We start from the raw sequence: 12,194 nt of genomic DNA, 5'->3' as shown, positions 1-12,194 counted from the left end.
CCTTCCTATGATATTCTCTGGAGGGAGGTGGAAATCTCCAGCAGTTTGTGGGTGGGCAGGGGAAAAAGAAAATCCCTGGAAAAGTCCCTTCTGTGAAATTTTGGCTCGAATGAAATGTTAGTTCGCCTTAGTGCACGAAGGAAGCAGTGGGCTGAGGGAGAACGGAAAGATGCAAAGGTCACAGCTATTGCTGTCTTCAGCAGGTGATCAAACCACACTTTGTGGGGAGCCTGAGAAAAAAAAGAACTAGCAACAACAGCTTGCCACTAAGTAGGCTTCTAAGTGGTTCGTAAAATACCAAAGCCAATCACACAACCTTTAAAACATGTTGCAGGAATCCCCCCCCCAATCATTCAGTTTGTACAAACACGACACACACACACTCACACACAACATATGCGATGCTTCTGTTATAAATTCATAAAAAATCAGCCATACATCGGATCTGTACCGTTCCACTTTTATTTTACACCATGATGGAAGGGCTATCAAAGGGGGGAGACTTGACACAAGGCAGCCATAATCCCCAAGCGTATCAACACATCTGCAGCAAGCCCTAGCCAGTTGGCATGCCAACCTTGATGGTCCTAGACAGAAGATCATTACACTCACAAAGGACCTGCATATGGAAGTGGATTCAGTATGGACTGAAACAAAGGACAGTGATCAGCCGTTCCCTCTGGGGGCAGGAAACAGTGAACTCCTCTTTGTCCTCAGGAATGTAATCATGGGGAGGGGGAAAGGAGGAACTGGACAGGTGACAAGACACTCAGGTTACCACCACAACTCCTCCCTGAACCCCTCCTCCTTGTGATGTGTCAATGATGTAGTCATGATGTAGTTATGATGTAGTCTTAGGGGTGTAGCATGGGGGATTAGTAGCTAATAAAAGTTGGGTCTTCTTTTGTTCAGGGCTTCCATCTTGTTCCACCTTGTGGCAGGTGGGAGTCCTGTGGTGACAGTCTTCAATAAAGACCAAGCCTACTGGCTGCTGTTTTGCTCTGGTATTCCTGGCTGGTATCTTTGTTTTTTTGTCCAAGGGAGCCCTCAGATTTCTCCGTTTACAAACATAATCATCCATACTTAAAATACACCACAAAACAATCCCATCAAAACATTATCGTATAAGAGATGTTACTAGGTCAGAGATGGAAAGAAGACAAAGTCCCTACTGAGAGGAATGGCAAACCAAGCTGATGGACTATGCCAAAATGGCAAATCTGACTGGAAAGCTCAGAAACCAAGAGGACAAATACTTTATAAAAGAATGGGAAAAACTTATAAGTTACTTAGAAGACCACTGTAAACAGATGGAAACATTAGCAGAATTTTGATTTCACTTGTAGTGTAACAATTACCATGGATAATATGGTTTGATATAAGAACCACCAGTACAGATGGAGCCTCTTGGATTTTATTGTACAGTGGTACCTCGGGTTAAGAACATAATTCATTCCGGAGGTCCATTCTTAACCTGAAACTGTTCTTAACCTGAGGTACCACTTGAGCTAATGGGGCATGCAGCTGCCGCTGCACCACCGGCACACAATTTGTATTCTCATCCTGAAGTAAAGTTCTTAACCTGAGGTACTATTTCTGGGTTAGTGGAGTCTGTAACCTGAAGCATCTGTAAGCTGAAGTGTCTGTAACCCGAAGTACCACTATACTGTACTGCAGTGCTGCCAGTCAATAAGCCCACCTGAATTTCACCATCAGACTGTAGTGAGATTAACAGGGCCCATTTTTTAATATAAATGCAATGGAAGGGAAGTTGGTCTTTCAGGTTTCCTGATAAATTTCTGGTCAGTCCTAACTTTTAGTCTTCAGCCAGTCCACTTTTCTGTTCATTGAGCTGTATCGACTGGGATTGACCCCTGCCAAACCCTTTAAGCTCTCTTCCTTGTACTGAAGTACCTGTTTGAACACCATTTTAACAGGGGTGGCTTTCTTTTGACCAATTCTCCCTCCTTTCCCACTACTATGCACATCTATGGCACAAACATTTCATTCGCTGTCTCCAACTCTTTGATTTCCTGTCAGGCTGACAGGCTCCCAATCTCCTTCTTCAAAAATAACAATAGAACGAACGGTTGTTCTTCAGTTTTCTTTCTTTTTAATTATGCACTGAAGAGTAGTATATGAAACTAAGGAATGGTACACAAAATTTCGCAAGCTCTTCCATCATCTTATCAAGTCTCATCTACAGCATACATTTAAAGCATCATTACACCACTTTGGTGGTCATAGTTTCCTCTAAAGAATTATCTCTTTCAACCATACAAGTTGGTAGCTATCACTACATCAAAGAGGGAACAGAAGCAACTTCAGACCCTCCAAGTGTCCCTATTTTCCAGGGATGTCCCTGATTTAGAGAAGCCGTCCCAGTTTCTGATTTGATCCTGGAATGTCCCACATTTCCTTAGGGCGTCCCTGTTTTCATTGGAGAAATGTTGGAGGTTATGGTAGGATGTTCCTATTTTCATTGGACAAATGTTGGAAGGTATAGATTTGTCCAGCCCCCTGGGGCATCTGAAGGCAGCCCTGTATAGGGAAGTTTTTTAAAAAAGTTTAATGTTTTATTATGTTTTTATATAAATGGGCCTTCTCTGTAGTGGCTCCCCACCTGTGGAATGCTCTCCCCAGGGAAGTTTGCTTGGCACCTTCATTATATACCTTAAGGTGCCAGGCAAAAATGTTCCTTTTTAACCAGGCCTTTGGCTGACCTGATTGACATCCTATACTCTTTTAAAATGTAGCTCTTTTTTGGAGGGGTGTTATTGGGTTATAGTTCTTATTTTGATTTTATATATTGTGATCTTTTCTGTGAAATGCCCTGAGACCTCCGGGTATAGGGCAGTATATAAATTCAATAAATAAAATAAAATAAAAATATATGCTGGAAGCTGCCGAGAGTGGCTGGGGCAACCCAGTCAGATGGACGGGGTATAAATAGTAAAATAATAATAATAACAATTTATTTGTATCCCGTCCTCCCCTGCCGGAGCGGGGCTCAGAGCGGCTAACATCATATTAATAACACAATATATATAAAAACAAGCACTCAGTTGATTAAAATGCATCCCAAATTAATTCAAATAAATTATAATTATAATTAAACTAAACAAATGGTAGTCCTCAGGTTAAATTGGAAGCAGTTAATACTTGCCAGGACCAAATGTTTCCACTGATATTATAAGGACCTGTGAGAGGGCTGGAAAACCTCCTTCATGCTTGTTCTTATACAAAGAAAAAATTAGTCAGACTGAACCCTGGCCAAAGGCCTGGTAGAAAGATGTCAAATCTGTTATGGAATAGGTTGTCCCCATTTTCATCAGAGGAATGATGGAGAGCCTCAAGTGACAGCAGAGGATCCAGAATCTACCAAGCTACCTATCTGCTCCTTCAGAGGGAGGGTAACCCCATCAAGACCAGGCCACCTTCATCCAGTCTTGGGAACCACCCACTAACAGGGCCTCCATCTTATCTGGACTGAGCTTCAGCTTCTTGGCCCTAACCCAATCCAGAACTGAGGCAAGACCAGCACATCCATTTCACTTAACAAGACTTATCTATGGTCAAAAAGGAAAACACTTGAAGCTATTTACATAAAACAATGTAGAATAGTCATAAGAAAATACTAACAGAATAAAACTTCTATTGGGCTGCAGCCAATGTGGGTCCTACTCAGCATAGAAATTAAATGCACATGGCTAACATTGGTTGATCTTTTAGTCTACTCTTGAGCAAAACTTAGCTAGGTAGAAACCATTATGTCTTTTCGGTAGAACAAAGTGTATCAAGACAGGGATAAAACCAGCTGTTTTAAAAGGCATATGTTCATTTTACGAATAATAAGATGTGTTTGTGGAAAGGGAATTATTGGTTTGTTTGTTTTTGTTTACTTTATATTTTGTGTTTTCGTTTTGTATTTTTATGCTGTGAACCACCCTGCGATCTTTGGATGAAGGGCGGTATACAAATTTAATGAACTAATAATAATGTTGACCGCCTGATCCCTTGTATCCCAGCCCAATGACTGAGACCTTTAAGGGATTCTCTGTTGGTGATCTCCTATGGTTTAGATGTACACAAGGCATTACCTCCTTTTCTTTCACATAGGAGGAGATGCCTCTGCTGAGTTGATGCCTGTTGTGACATGTCTAAAAACAAATGAAGTATGCTTCTTGCTTCAGAAACAATGACTCGCACTCTAAGGCAAAGGAGCCCAGGCCAACACTAATGTTCTGCTGATATATTTGCACACAAAGGGGAAAGTCCCCAGTGCTCCTTGTTCCAAAGGAAACCAACTCTGGGTCTGTTGTGGTAAGCCTGGAATTCTGCAACACTCAGGAGAGTATGGAATGCCCAACTATATTATGGCTATGAGATTTCTGCAGCACTTTCATGCTCTGTCCTCAAGCTCAACCATGTCTCCTGGAAGACATGGCGTGTCTGCTTGGAACTGCTTCAACCCTCCTATGTCAGTCTTCCCCAACCTGCCCCAGCCAGTATGGCCAATGGTCAGGCATGATGGGAGTTGTAGTCCAAAACGTTGAGAGGTCATCACCAAACTGGGGAAGGTTGTCCTAGGTAGAACTAACTGTATGGTTTCAGGGCACAACTTACTTTTCTGTGTGGAAACCAGTGTAGAATCTGGAAGCTGGAGTGCAAAGACCTTTGTAGAGTATCACTGAACACTGGGTGGAAATTGCAGGAGAGGAGAGAGCTGTTGTGTTTGGTTCTTGCTTTCAGGTTTCCCATAAGCATCTGGTTGGCCACTGTGAGAACATGATGCTGGACTGGATGGGCCACAGGCCTGAGCAGCAGATTCTTCTTATGTTCTTAATAATTAAGTGCCTCAAGAGTTTTGAGGAGAAAAGGGGCCCAGAGATTGGGAGCTTGGAAGACAAGGCCTCTCACTTCCACATCTAAACAGCCGGTGCCAAGCTTATTTACAAGGCCACATGTTTTTCCTTGCGTCACCCAGGACCATATTACATTGTCCCCTTACATATCTGGGTGTGGTTTCAGAGATGGGACAATAACCAGGATTGCTGAGGGGAAAACAAGACAGGATGTTTCTGTCTCCTGACAAAGCCCATTGTATGGTGGATGCTTTATTTATCTCTGCTGTCCTCTGCTCTGATGTTTACCATGCACAGAGATGCAGATAATGGTTTTCCAACCTGTCTTTCCATCCAAGTCTGATAGAGGCCCCTCCTCACCACCTGGGAGGGATGAGACCAGAGGCCTGCATCACAGTAATCTCCCATTGTTTTCTGTGCCTTCATTCCAAATTGCACGTTCCCTAAGGGTTCCCTGTGGAATTATCCTGCATCTATCCCAGTGGGGAGGGAGTTTTACCCCTGAAGCGAAAACACTCGTAAGTTCAGGATGCAGCCCAATCTACGCAAGCAAACCATTCCCACCTTTAAAGCAGGTTTACAGCTACACTTTAAGCAAAAGAACAACAATAGTCCCTATTTAAGCTGGAGGGGGGGTGGCATTGGTGTCCAGACAAAAGAAGGGAGGGCAAGTTGCTAGGCATGTGTGCCGAATGGGTTGCATGCCCTCCAACATTTCTCTGATGAAAATAGGGACGTTCCATTCCACAATGATAATTTTATTATTTATACCTCACACATCTTACATAAAAACATAATAAAACATTAAAGATTTTTTTTAAAAAAACTTCCCTTCAGGTGGCTCAGGGGGGTTGCGTAACTCCATAACCTCCAACATTTCCCCAATGAAAACAGGGACACCCTATGATACACTCCAACATTTCTCTGATGAAAATAGGGGCATCCTAAGGAAAAGTGGGACATTCCGGGTTCAAATAAGAACCTGGGAAATTTACAGTAATTTCTGTAAAGCTGGGACTGTCCCTGGAAAATACAGTGGTACCTCGGGTTAAGAACTTAATTCGTTCCGGAGGTCCGTTCTTAACCTGAAACTGTTCTTAACCTGAAGCACCACTTTAGCTAATGGGGCCTCCTGCTGCTGCCGTGCCACCGGAGCACGATTTCTGTTCTCATCCTGAAGCAAAGTTCTTAACCCAAGGTACTACTTCCAGGTTAGCAGAGCCTGTAACCTGAAGCGTCTGTAACCCAAGGTACCACTGTAGAGACACCTGGAGGGTATGTAATCTTCAATTGTCACAATTTTCCTGGATGGCCCTGGGATTCCTAAAGCTGTTATGGCTTCTGGGTTGATTTGAGGCACCCCTATTTCTCCTGGCCAGCTGACAGGGGCCACAGAAGCAGCTGGGGGGTCAGCAGCATTGGGAGAGAGGCATGAGGGCTCCTTCCCAAAGCCTAGTTAGTGCTTTCTAGGCTAGGTGTCTAAGCAAATTAAGTTTGCAGCTGTCTGGGTGCCTGCATCTTAACTCAGCAAGGATTCATTGGCTACCCACACCTGGTTTAGTTGGCCAGTCAAAGCCTTTCCTGGGGTTTGGCCGTTGTTGCATGCCGACGGCTTCTAGCAGCCACAAGTGAGAGCTGAGTGCAAGGTGGGGACCAAAGGTGAACAAACAACCCCAGAAGGAGCACAATGTGCCCCCCCCCCACCAGAGGAACTAAAGTAAAGGTAAAGAGACCCCTGATCATTAAGTCCAGTTGTGACCCACTCTGGGGTTGCGGCGCTCATCTCACTTTATTGGCCGAGGGAGCCGGCGTACAGCTTCCGGGTCATATGGCCAGCATGACAAAGCCGCTTCTGGCAAACCAGAGCAGCGCACGGAAACGCCGTTTACCTTCCCGCCGGAGCGGTACCTATTTATCTACTTGCACTTTGATGTGCTTTCAAACTGCTAGGTTGGCAGGAGCAGAGACCGAGCAACGGGCACTCACCCCGTTGTGGGGATTCAAACCACTGACCTTCTGATCGGCAAGTCCCAGGCTCTGTGGTTTAACCCACAGTGCCACCCGCGTCCCATACCAGAGGAACTACCCCTCCCCTAACACCCCATACTATGTTAGGCAAAATTGCACTCCAAAATTCATATATATTCCAACAACTGCTCCCTAAAATGCTGCTGAATTATTTTTTAAAAAATAAATGCAAACTGATAGGGAAAAGTGGAGAACTGAATTTAAGATTGGGGAAGTGGGGATGAGGAACTGAGAGAAACTGAAACTGAAACTGACCAATTTGTCGGGAACGAGTTGGCTGTTATCCAATGCTCAGGGATGATGCAAGTTGTAATTCAAATCAGCCTTACCTCAAAGGAATACGTATGTCTGTCTTGGTCCCGCGCCACTTTCTTGATATCATCACCTTTGAAAACCTTCCCCTTCCAAGCAATGGAGACAGAGGGGGGAGGGTAAGCCAAGATGCTGAAGTTGTATTGGGCAGGTGTCCCAATCGGGGTGACAAATGAGTCGCCTGTGAGGAGCTCTATCCTTGGAGTGACTGGGAAAGCAAAGCAGATTGACATTTGTTACATGGGAAGCTAGCTTTTCCCATTATTTTACCTCTGGGTAAAACATAGTGACTGCCAAGTAATATATTTTCTGTATTTCTGATGTACTTTGCTTTTGAAAAATTGTTTGTCGGTCTTTGGACCGTAATAAAGAATGTGGGGTATTATCTATACAGTGGTACCTCGGGTTAAGAACTTAATTCGTTCTGGAGGTCCATTCTTAACCTGAAACTGTTCTTAACCTGAGGTACCACTTTAGCTAATGGGGCCTCCCGCTGCCGCCGTGCTGCCGCTGTGCAATTTCTGTTCTCATCCTGAAGCAAAGTTCTTAACCCAAGGTACTACTTCCAGGTTAGCAGAGCCTGTAACCTGAAGTGTCTGTAACCCAAGGTACCACTGTAGAGACACCTGGAGGGTATGTAATCTTCAATTGTCACAATTTTCCTGGACGGCCCTGGGATTCCTAAAGCTGTTATGGCTTCTGGGTTGATTTGAGGCACCCCTATTTCTCCTGGCCAGCTGACAGGGGCCACAGAAGCAGCTGGGGGGTCAGCAGCATTGGGAGAGAGGCATGAGGGCTCCTTCCCAAAGCCTAGTTAGTGCTTTCTAGGCTAGGTGTCTATGCAAATTAAGTTTGCAGCTGTCTGGGTGCCTGCATGTCCCACCAGCACTGCATTTCACAGCATGTTCAAAGTATAGGCAAAGTCTTTGTTATGTACTGAGTCGAATAGGATCCAAACTGCAGCAGTCTGATTGGTCCTAGAACAATAGGATCCAAAAGGCAGCAGTCTGATTGGTCCTAGAACAATAGGATTCAGAATGCAGCAGTCTGATTGGTCCTAGAACAATGCAGCAGTATGATTGGTTGGCAGGAACCACCCAATCATGCTCCAGATTGAAGTGAATCCACAACCTGATTGGCTTACAGTAGAATTCCGGAATTAGCCAATCATGTGCAGCCCATTGTGTAAATAATGTATATAAAGCAGATACTTTGAGGGGACATTCATTCATTCCTCCTCACCACCATGAGCTGAATAAAGAGCATGAAATGACTTTGCGATTCTGAGTATATTTCAGTCTTTTTGTTTTTACAAAATTAAAACTTTTAAGTTTAAAAGCAGGGGACAGGTAGGCGGATCTGGGCCACAACACACACATCCCAGTGCTTGTCCACCTGGGACACCCCTAACAATGGCATTGTTCCACATGACGCCATGCTGACCTTTCCCATAAGTTCTTCCATCATGTACTTGCCATCACAGGCTGACTAGGTGGGGCACTGTCTTGAAGGAAGAGGAGGGGTGGTAAGGGCTGGGATGGGCAGCGGCCGGGGAAGAAGCGAACAGCTTTTCTGAAAAGGAACTCAAATGCCAAACCCTGTCTTTCCTGCTCTCCTCCTCTTCATGTCCCCAAGTCCCCCTGCTTTCCTGGGATGGTAGATCCTTGCGGAGATAAGGAGCTGTCTCTTGAAAACATAATAAACAAAATGCCCATCACAGTGATGGGTGGAGGCAGAGAACAGGACTGTAGATCACAACTGCAAGGACTTGTTGCGTCTCATCCCCCATGGGGTGGGTGCGGTGGTCTACTGGCTGTGAGGGACAGTGGCATAGTGGTCTAGGGTCTTGTTGGGGGGGGGGAGTCAATGTTTTTGTTTAGCCCACCTGGCTAATGTAGAATGTTGATAGAATCACTGAATTGTAGAGTTGGAAGGGATTCTAAGGGCCATCTGGTCCAGCTCCTGTCAATGCAAGAATGCTGATGTGTTTTAATCTGGTATTAGCTGATACAGTGGGACCTCGGGTTAAGAACTAATTCATTCTGGAGGTCTGTTCTTAACCTGAAACTGTTCTTAACCTGAGGTAAAAGGTAAAGGTAAAGGGACCCCTGACCATTAGATCCAGTCACGACCACTTTAAAAAATATGGTCTGAAGCTCAACATCAAAAAAACCCTAAGATCATGGCCACTGGTCCCATCACCTCCTGGCAAATAGCAGGGAAAGAAATGGAGACAGAGAGAGATTTTATTTTCTTGGGTTCCATAATCACTGCAGATGGAGACAGCAGTCACAAAATTAAAAGATGCCTGCTTCTTGGGAGAAAAGCAATGACAAACCTAGACAGCATCTTAAAAAACAGAGACATCACCTTGCCGACAAAGGTCTGTATAGTTAAAGCTATGGTTTTCCCAGTAATGATGTATGGAAGTAAGAGCTGGACCATAAAGAAGGCTGATCGCCAAAGAATTGATGCTTTTGAATTATTGTGCTGGAGGAGACTCTTGAGAGTCCCATGGACTGCAAGAAGATCAAACGTATCCATTCTCAAGGAAATCAGCCCTGAGTGCTCACTGGAAGGACAAATCATGAAGCTGAGGCTCCAATACTTTGGCCACCTCATGAGAAGAGAAGACTCCCTGGAAAAGACCCTGATGTTGGGAAAGATGGGAGGGCACAAGGAGAAGGGGATGACAGAGGACGAGATGGTTGGACAGTGTTCTCGAAGCTACAAACATGAGTCTGGCCAAACTGCAGGAGGCAGTGGAAGACAGGAGTGCCTGGCGTGCTCTGGTCCAGGGGGTCACGAAGAGTCAGACACGACTAAATGACTAAACAACAACAACACCACTTTAGCTAATGAGGCCTCCAGCTGCCGCTGCGACGCCGTCACACGATTTTTGTTCTCATCCTGAACAGAAGGTACTGTTTCTGGGTTAGTGGAGTCTGTAACCTGAAGCGTCTGTAACCTGAGGTACCACTGTAGTTGATTCCATTTTTTTAAATGCTTTCAATAGCTTTTTTTAGACTGCTTTTACTGATACTTTCATTTTCCTGTTCTTTTTTGTAAATTGCTTTGAGGTGTGTTTTTTAAAAAGCCACTTAAGTGGTAAATAAGTTTAAATAAACCAGCAAATGAAATCTCAGACATTGAAATCAGGTTTGAAGGAAGCCTTCGCCAGCCTAATCACAGCATGGGGTTAATTTTGGTGTGCTGGGGAGAGTCACAATGGTTCCTCTGCTTTGCAAATGAGCCAAAGGGGCCATGAAGGCTTGTGATCCCTGAAGCAATGCAGGAAAAATCACTCAAAAAGGCACAATTCACAAACGTAAAATATACTTTGAAACCCCTGGCAGGAACAAGAACTCCCCCATTCAACATAAACTTGCAATACCACATTCAACTCAGAGTCAGGTTGTATTTTTATATATTCATTGTGTCCAGGAAAGGGAAGGGGCTATCCTTTGTTTTATGAGCTGTTCTGCAGGATTAGATATTGGCCCAAGTCAGCTGAGATTGTTGTTGCTTGTTTTAAGTGTCTATATATATATAATGGGGGAAAGGAAATATTTAGATTTACTAGTCTGTTGCGTTATTCAGTTGCATAGGAACCTTGCCAAGGGTTTTGTAACTGTAAATTATCTATTTCCTCTCTACCTCAATACCCCCAAGCTTTATATTCCTATATAAACAATAGTATCAGTGCCCCATGAGATCGAACCCCACACTCTCTACCAGGTGAGAGGGAAGGAGACTCTGCATCTCTCTCCCACCAACACTTTATGTTTAATTAGTGTTTTAAAATTACACAGTACATAGTTAACCTGTGGTACTCACTTCCACAGGAGGCAGTGATGGGCACGAACTGGGATGGCTTTAAAAGAGGATCGGACAAGTTTGTGGAGGTGCTCTACCTACGCAGTTGGAGGCAGTAAATGCTTCTGAATACCAGTTGTTGGAAGCTGCAGGACAGGGAAAGAGCTCGTGTTTGGAGATTTCCCACAGGCATCTAGTTGGCTGCATTGAAAACAGGGTGCTGGGCTGGATGGACCAATGGCCTGATCCAGGGCGGGCTGGGTGGGTGATCTCCATAGCGGGTGGCTCTTGAGGAGCAGCACCCCACAAGATCGAATCCTCTGGCTTCTGCTGCAGAGTGCTGCTCCTCAAGAGTATTCCATGTATGGCAGGGTCTGGTGATGCAGCGCTTCTTCGCCTGATCAGAGCCTCCCAGCTCTCCAACAGGTGGAAGGCTGTATGTTTAACTGGAGTTTAAAAAGCTCTCATTAAACATCAGTCCTTCACCCAACTTGTTTCAGGGATGGATCTGGGGCTGGCCAGGTGTTCCCTGGGGCAACCCGGATTGGGTGCCTGGATTGGGGCCCTGGGATGGATCAAGGTGTGTGTGTGTGTGCTCACATCCCTACTAGGACTTGTCCTTCCTATTGTATTATTGAATGAGCTTTTAAATGAATTTTGTATTGTACATTTGTATTTTTTTAATTGGCTTTTAATTGATTTTATCTGTCAGCATTTTGTTATTAAGTTGCATCAACACTATTTATTTTTATAAAGCGACTAACAAATGTAACTAGCTAGCTAAATAGCAAGTGTGGAGTGCAACAAAATGTTGCAGTGCATAGTGCTGTTGTTGAGAGTTCCAGCTAGGCCACACAGCCCAAGTTTCCTTTGAGTTTATCCCATTTCGTTCTGCCACCCCTAATTCTGCCCCCCTCTAGCAAACACTCAGCATTCTGTGGCAATGGATTATGCTCAATCGTCATTGAGATATTCTATTTTGAATTTTTTCTTTCTCTTTCTCCTCCAAATCTTGGAGTTCTGCCACTTGAGCATGCTGGTGCTACCCTCTTGCATCTTAATGGTACTGTTTTGACTAGGTAGCCATCGTAGCTGAGCACCTGAGTTTGCTGAAATATAGGCAAATGCACATTTGGAAATGTCCAAATGGCCCGCACAAGAGTGCATGTACAC

The sequence above is a fragment of the Podarcis cretensis genome (assembly GCF_951804945.1).
Source record: "Podarcis cretensis genome assembly, chromosome: 8".
NCBI lineage: Eukaryota > Metazoa > Chordata > Lepidosauria > Squamata > Lacertidae > Podarcis > Podarcis cretensis.
The sequence above is the reverse complement of the archived record's forward strand: the minus strand, read 5'-3'. Positions refer to the sequence as shown.